This window comes from Giraffa tippelskirchi, chromosome 12 (assembly GCF_054371585.1).
Source record: "Giraffa tippelskirchi isolate mGirTip1 chromosome 12, T2T-mGirTip1v1.2.pri, whole genome shotgun sequence".
Classification (NCBI taxonomy): Eukaryota; Metazoa; Chordata; class Mammalia; order Artiodactyla; family Giraffidae; genus Giraffa; species Giraffa tippelskirchi.
The window spans coordinates 63,893,881-63,900,429 of NC_137286.1; the positions used below are offsets into that span (position 1 = coordinate 63,893,881).

Consider the following 6,549-nt stretch of genomic DNA (forward strand, 5'->3'; position numbering starts at 1 on the left):
TGATTTCAAATGTATACATCATTCAGAGGTATTCTAACAATCCTTATTTCTATAATCATGTATTAAAAATAATTCTTCTATATATATATTAACAAACTGTTAATATTTGCAACACACTGAGAAATGCCACAAAGCAATTATATTTGGTTATTTCATACACAGTATTTTTAAAATGCATATAAACAATAACAGTGCCTTCCTTTGCTTTTATGATATATTAATGTTAGACATTTCCATGTCCTTCTCTTTTTGCCAGCCATAAACAATACAGAATTCTATACAGCTTACAAAATGTCCTCAGAATCCCTTTCTAAAACTCTTTTCCAGCAGACAATTTTACCAAACATATTTTTAGAAACCTCCTTAGGAAACAAGCTGTTTTATCTTATATAAAAATAATATATTGATGATTATAAATGTAGACCTATGTACTTGAGTATCAGATTCCAGAAGATTAAGCAAAGAAAGAATACAATAAACTCTTACATGCTGAATTTCATTCTCATCTCCTAACATTCAATGAACAATTCATCATTCAGAGTATTTTATATCTCAATACCATTACCGAAATACAATTTTCCTAAGTATTTAAATACATTCATAAGCTACAAATGTCAAATTAATTAATGGGATTAGATTTAGAGTTGTTTTAAAATCCAAGTAAGATTTGTTTATCATAAATGTATACAAATGCCATATATATAGGGCTTTCATTGGTAACTGTGATAATCCACAGCAAGGAAATTACTCTTCCTCACCAATCCAAAGACTGCTAATGAAATATAAATATTTGAGAACCAAGACGAAGTTCAGGCCAGTATTAAACTCTTATTTTGTGTATAATTCTGTAGCTGGTGAAGCTTCTAACTGAAATCAAGAAGCACTGTCCTTCCCTTCCTAGCCACATATTCCTATAGGGTTAGCTTATGTGTACTTGAGATTGTCCAGACTAGCCAATACTTGAAGTTTTACCCAGTTGAAATAATTTTCAATTCAGTAGATACCCTTCACATACTTGCATCTTGGAGAGAAATCTGGAATGAGAGTTGCTGTCCTGATGCTGTTGGATCAGGCAAATCAATACAGAGTTAAAGATCTAGAAAGTGTCTATACAGAAGCGCCCTGGCCAAAGATGCTTTAAATTGGCAAGAGGTGTAGAATTCCGTATCAGTCAATAAGTAAAATTGATCAGCATACTCCAGAAAAATCTGCTCACCTATGTTAACAGAAAAAACGGTTTGCACAACTACCCTAAAACCATCCTGAGTTGCAGATTGTATCTTGCTGTGCAAAATATCTTGAGACTCTTGTGGACCAAAGGGTAAGAGGAAAGCGAGTTTGAAATTTATGAATCCGAATGTTCAGTAACTAGAACTGGAAATTTTCCAATTTTCACAGTGGCAAAAAACATATTATCAGTTTCTATAACCTTTGTCCTCTTCTCTCATTATTGCTTATTTCTAACACTTCTGAAACATGTCATTTGCAGATTTATGAAGAACATGATGTGGTTTCATCATCTTTCTCAAAGATTGTTCTGGCCAACAGATAAATTAGAGAATATGAAGCTGAAGTAGGGGACCAGTTAGAAGTTTCAGTATGGAAAGCAGCTCCAAAACAGCCATCTATATAACACAGTAGCTACTGTGCTAAACAGATTCTAAGTTTCTGGATGAAATCCTTGTCCATTTTCTTAGGCTCCATTCATGTCCATGAATGACAGCCAATCACCTTCAAGTTGACATCATGTTTCAAATCTCTGTAAAATTGATAGTCAAATATATATTATACAGTGATTTTAAAAGGATGTTTATGAATTATTTCCTGCTGGTTTGCCACTATCTTATTTGAATTATCTGTACATGTGCTTGCAATTTTAAAAACAACTATTCAAAGTCTTTTCTTTTACAATGAGTTGTAGGATGATGTTTATGGCACATTACAAAAACCAAGAGAATAATCAATATATTTTGCTAACCTAAATATAACAGATGCATTTTTACATATCTTCATGTGTTCAAGTTACTCTGTTAGCCACTAATAAGTAAACTCTGTTGTATATGCCTCAAAAAGTATGCTCTCTTGATTTTTAATATTTGCTCTAAGAATAAAGTATCTGTTGACTCAGCAGTAAAGAATCCACCAGCCAATGCAGGAGGAGACACAGGTTTAATCCCTGGTCCAGGAAGATCCAACATGCTGAGGGACAACTAAGCCTGTGTACCACAGCTTCTGAGACAGTGCTCTAGAGCTCATGAGCTGCAATTACAGCCTCCACACGCCTAAAGCCTGTGCTCTGCAACAAGGGAAACCACTGCAGCGAGAAGCCCAAGCACCCCAACGAGAGCAGCCCCCACTCACCACAACTGGAGAAAGCCCACGCACAGCACCAAAGACCCAGTGCAGCCATAAATAAGATCTTAAAAAAAAAAAATGCCTTTTTTTTTAAACACCGAAGTTTTATTCTCCAGTGAGCTAGACTGATACAGGTAAAGGCATTCAGTAAGAGATACACATTTTTCTCTTCACCAAAGCCCCAAATCAAAATTTGGAACTCTCACATAAGTGAGTTTAAGATAGTATAGTATCACCCAGAGAATTCCCTAGCAGTTCCGCGATTGGGAGTCCACACTTTCACTTCTGAGGGCCTGGGCTCAATCTCTGGTCTGGGAACTAAGATCCCATAAGCTACAAGGTGCAGCCAGGGGCAGGGGGAACTGTACTACACAGTTCCCTGATCTTAGATTCTGGCTGGCACAATAAATTTTCTTACTTCTTGACTCAATCCTTACAAAAAAAAAATCAGAAAATAAACGTTAAACTGAAAGCCAAATTTTGAAAGCCAAATTGTACTTACCAATAATTAAGACAAGAGTGTAACAAAAATTACTATCAAAAACTTATTAGATGCCAATTTTTATTATAGGCTTTGGTGAAAGAAAAGTCATAATGACACCAAGGCCTCCAGTGAACCATTAATGTTTCATTCTATTAAAGGAAGAATATTAGAAAAATCTATCTTTCCAATATTAGAAATATTTCCAATATTAGAAAAACCATCTTTCCCAAACCTGCCATGTTATAATCTTAGACAACAAAAACAATATTCTGTAACAAGACTTTCATAAGTTTCTTTTTTGTGACTTCAGCAATTTGGGGGGATGGAATATTTGTATTGTTACTTTGATATCACTTAGGGCCACAATTCACTGTCTTGGTCAAAAAAACCGCTCTATTTAAAATTCAAAGCCAGTGTCCAGCCAACTTCACCAGACAGGGTAAACCTTACCCTAAACATGTTAAGTAGTAGGCAGAAATTACCATGTCTAAGAAAACATACTACTCACTAAGATCATTTCTATTCTTAGAAATATTTCTTAAAACACCTACTATTTCTTTGAAATTTTTATTTATTAGTCATTGTTATGACTGAAGGGCAGAAGTCACAGAAACAAGACTTCTTCATCTACCATTTAGGAAGTTGAACTAAGTATCCGGTAGCAATAAACCAGCAGCTCCCTTGTACTAACTGCCCCTATGCACTGTTTGCAGAGAGATACTGGCTGTGTGAATACCTGATGCTACTTATCAACATTCAAATCTAGAACAAGCAAAACTAGATGTCAAATACTGCTCTTGCAGTAGAACTTCATCACCTTACTAAGCAACAAAGGTATGCTCACTCCTATGAACTCAAATTGCACTTATTTCCACTTTTGACAAAAAGTGACTAAAATGTATCCCTATGAATACCCTGTAAACTTCATGACAAAGTACTTAGCTTCTCTACAACAAATCATGATATTTACTAAACAACTATTCCCAGAGAGGAGCCAAGCTTACTGACTACTGAGTATTAAGAGTATAAAATTAGATATCAGATAGCCATAGATTCTAATCTGATATGTCACTAATACAAGTTAATATTCACTAATATAAGTATCTAATAAAATTTAAAAAAATCAGTAACAGCATCTCTCTTAAGCATTTACTCTGTGATAGGCTCTGATCCCATTGATCAACTGCAGACAACTGAAGAGAAATAAAATAAACTGTCCTTAAACACCAACATCCATGTGACAGCACTTACCACACTCACCGTGTTTCATAAAATACGTTCCATAAACATTCTTTCTGGACATCACTTAGACACCTAGAACTGGTCTCCAATGTTTGATCCAAGATGTGGTAGTTCCCTTGGTTTCCATCTTGTTTCTGTCTTTGTTTCCACCTTGTCACACATGTGCCTTCTGAGATCCAAAGATGAGCTTCCATTTTTGCTTTGAACCGTGTATGTGTGGTATACACACACACACACACACACACACATATATGTGCACATATAAAAAAGGAAGACAAAAAGAAAATAATTACAAAAATCTATGAAAAGAAAATAAGGGATGTCTGAAGAACTGGCACTAAGTGTACTACTACACCTGCCAATTCCAGCTATTCAGCTTTCACATGTCAAGACAACATTTTCTGCCAAAATAATGTTCTCTGAAAAGTCTATTGAGGCACATTGACTAGATTTCAGAGTGTCCTTTTAAGCTCAAATTTTGAAATCATCATGTTCAGACAAGGTCCTATGTCATCATAAACCTAGCCAAGGCCTCTGCAATATGATCTTTTTTTTTTAAACAAAGGTTATTTTACCTGGTGTGGTTTCTTTCCATCCTAAATGTAGTTAAGTAAGATTTTCAGCCTTGTTGCAACACTACTGGGTAGGATCCACACTGACACATCAGAAAATTCAGTAACCAAATTCTCTCTTCCTTTCAGAGTCATCAATTATGTGGGCAAAAAGGCACTGCATATGAATGAAAAAGTTTCAAGACAAAAAAAAAAAGCCATGATAAGATGATTTGCTTTATATAAGAAAACTCAAATTCTGAACATTTTTATACTTATGGCCCATCCCAAGGGAGTTAAAATGCAAAGATGAATAAAACAGAATCTGGCAATGTATTATAAACTCAATAACACGTATCTGAACATTTCAGAATACAACAGAGGTTTGTAACTGACTACTTCCTGAAATGAGTAGTAAGTCTTATTTGAAATTAACACAATAAAGTGTTTTTTTCTGATGTTCGCAGAATTTTGAAAATTCTACCATTTTCAAATAATCCCATAAATTACTCCTATAAGTAAAGGCCTATACAAAACAAGATTTTGTTTACAAAAGTTAAAAATTTTTTATCTCACTTAAATGTAGAATCTAAAAAATCTGAAGACTAGAATGGTGATTGTTGCCAGGGGCTTAGGGGGTAGAAGAAATGGGGAGATGCTGATCAAAGGTAATAAACTTTCAATTATATGATAAATAAATTCTAGGGACCTAATGTACAGCATGGTGACTACAGTTAATATATGGTACACTTAAAATCTGCTATGACGAATTTTACATATAGATCTTAAATGTTCTTACTACCAAAAAAATAACTCCGTAAGGCAATAGATTTGCTAACATACTGTGGTGATCTTCTCACAATATATACATATTACAAGACATCATGCTGTGTACTTCAAAATTATACAGTGCTACTTATTACTAACATATCAATGAAGCTGGGAAAAATTACAAGACTTCTAAAATTAGACATGATTACATGATTGAGTACCAATGAGTCTATGGAAGCAGGGAACTATGTCACATCTGACATGCTTTTATACCAAGTCCAGTTTACCTATCACATAAGCACAGAATACCACAAACAACTCAAAACCAGAAAGGTAGTATAATTATTATATACCAAATTCTTACTTCAATTTTTAAAAGTCCCAGAATTCTACTGAAAACTGTAAACCACAATAAAAATATATATTGCTATACAATATGTATATCTTTATGAAGCCCCAGTGAATGTAATGTGAACATTAAATTACATTAAATTACAGTAAACGTGAACAGGAAACCAGGAAGTTGTCCAACTATGTTTTAGGTGAAACATCCATTCACTCAAATGCAGGTGTGTAGGAGAAACTCTTAGGGACACCAAGTATTTACTTCCATGAGTGTCTGAAAACTATGTTGGTATTAGTATGTGATCACAAAAGAACTCTGTAGAAGCAGAACTAGCAATCCACAACAAAATACCCATACTTCTTTTACACCTAAGTTTTCTTAGTATGTATTCTACAATGAAGAGTTCTCAAAAAAAAAAAAAATTCAAGTTCTAAGCAGAGAAAAATACTATTATCACCAAGCAAAAATAATGGATGGAAGTAAGCTTTTTGCATAATCTAGGGTTCTTGCCATTCACCTCTAACTTGCAAAAGAGGCCATCTTTAGTTAATATTAGAGAACAAGTCATCTTCAAATATGCATATCTAAAGGCTATGCACACCAGCAGATCTATACAGGGATGAATATGTTCTTTCCAAAGACATAAAAAAGTACCACAAATTATTTAAAGCTGATCCAGAGAGCAGGCTTCTCAGAAAATAAGACTCTTTATACACTTTTTCTCTAAAAAATGAGGGTTGTATATCTGTCATATATATCAGGGTTAATTTTCTCCTAAGAGAATGGTTTTGCCTATAGCG

General features: G+C 34.2%; 1 protein-coding gene and 1 non-coding gene across 2 annotated transcripts in view; both read right to left on the reverse strand.

Moving 5' to 3' along the window:
• Positions 1-4,603, reverse strand: part of LOC145530550 (uncharacterized) — a 149,230-nt gene extending 144,627 nt beyond the window's left edge. Inside the window, exon 1 of the mRNA XM_081552084.1 lies at positions 4,100-4,603. The gene's annotated coding sequence lies outside the window, so the exon portion shown is untranslated. The remainder of the gene's footprint in view (positions 1-4,099) is intronic.
• LOC145530744 (small nucleolar RNA SNORD107) lies at positions 4,530-4,603 on the reverse strand. The gene has a single exon (XR_014072044.1). It is a non-coding gene; the product is annotated as a small nucleolar RNA SNORD107 (small nucleolar RNA).
• Positions 4,604-6,549: the final 1,946 nt, after the last annotated feature.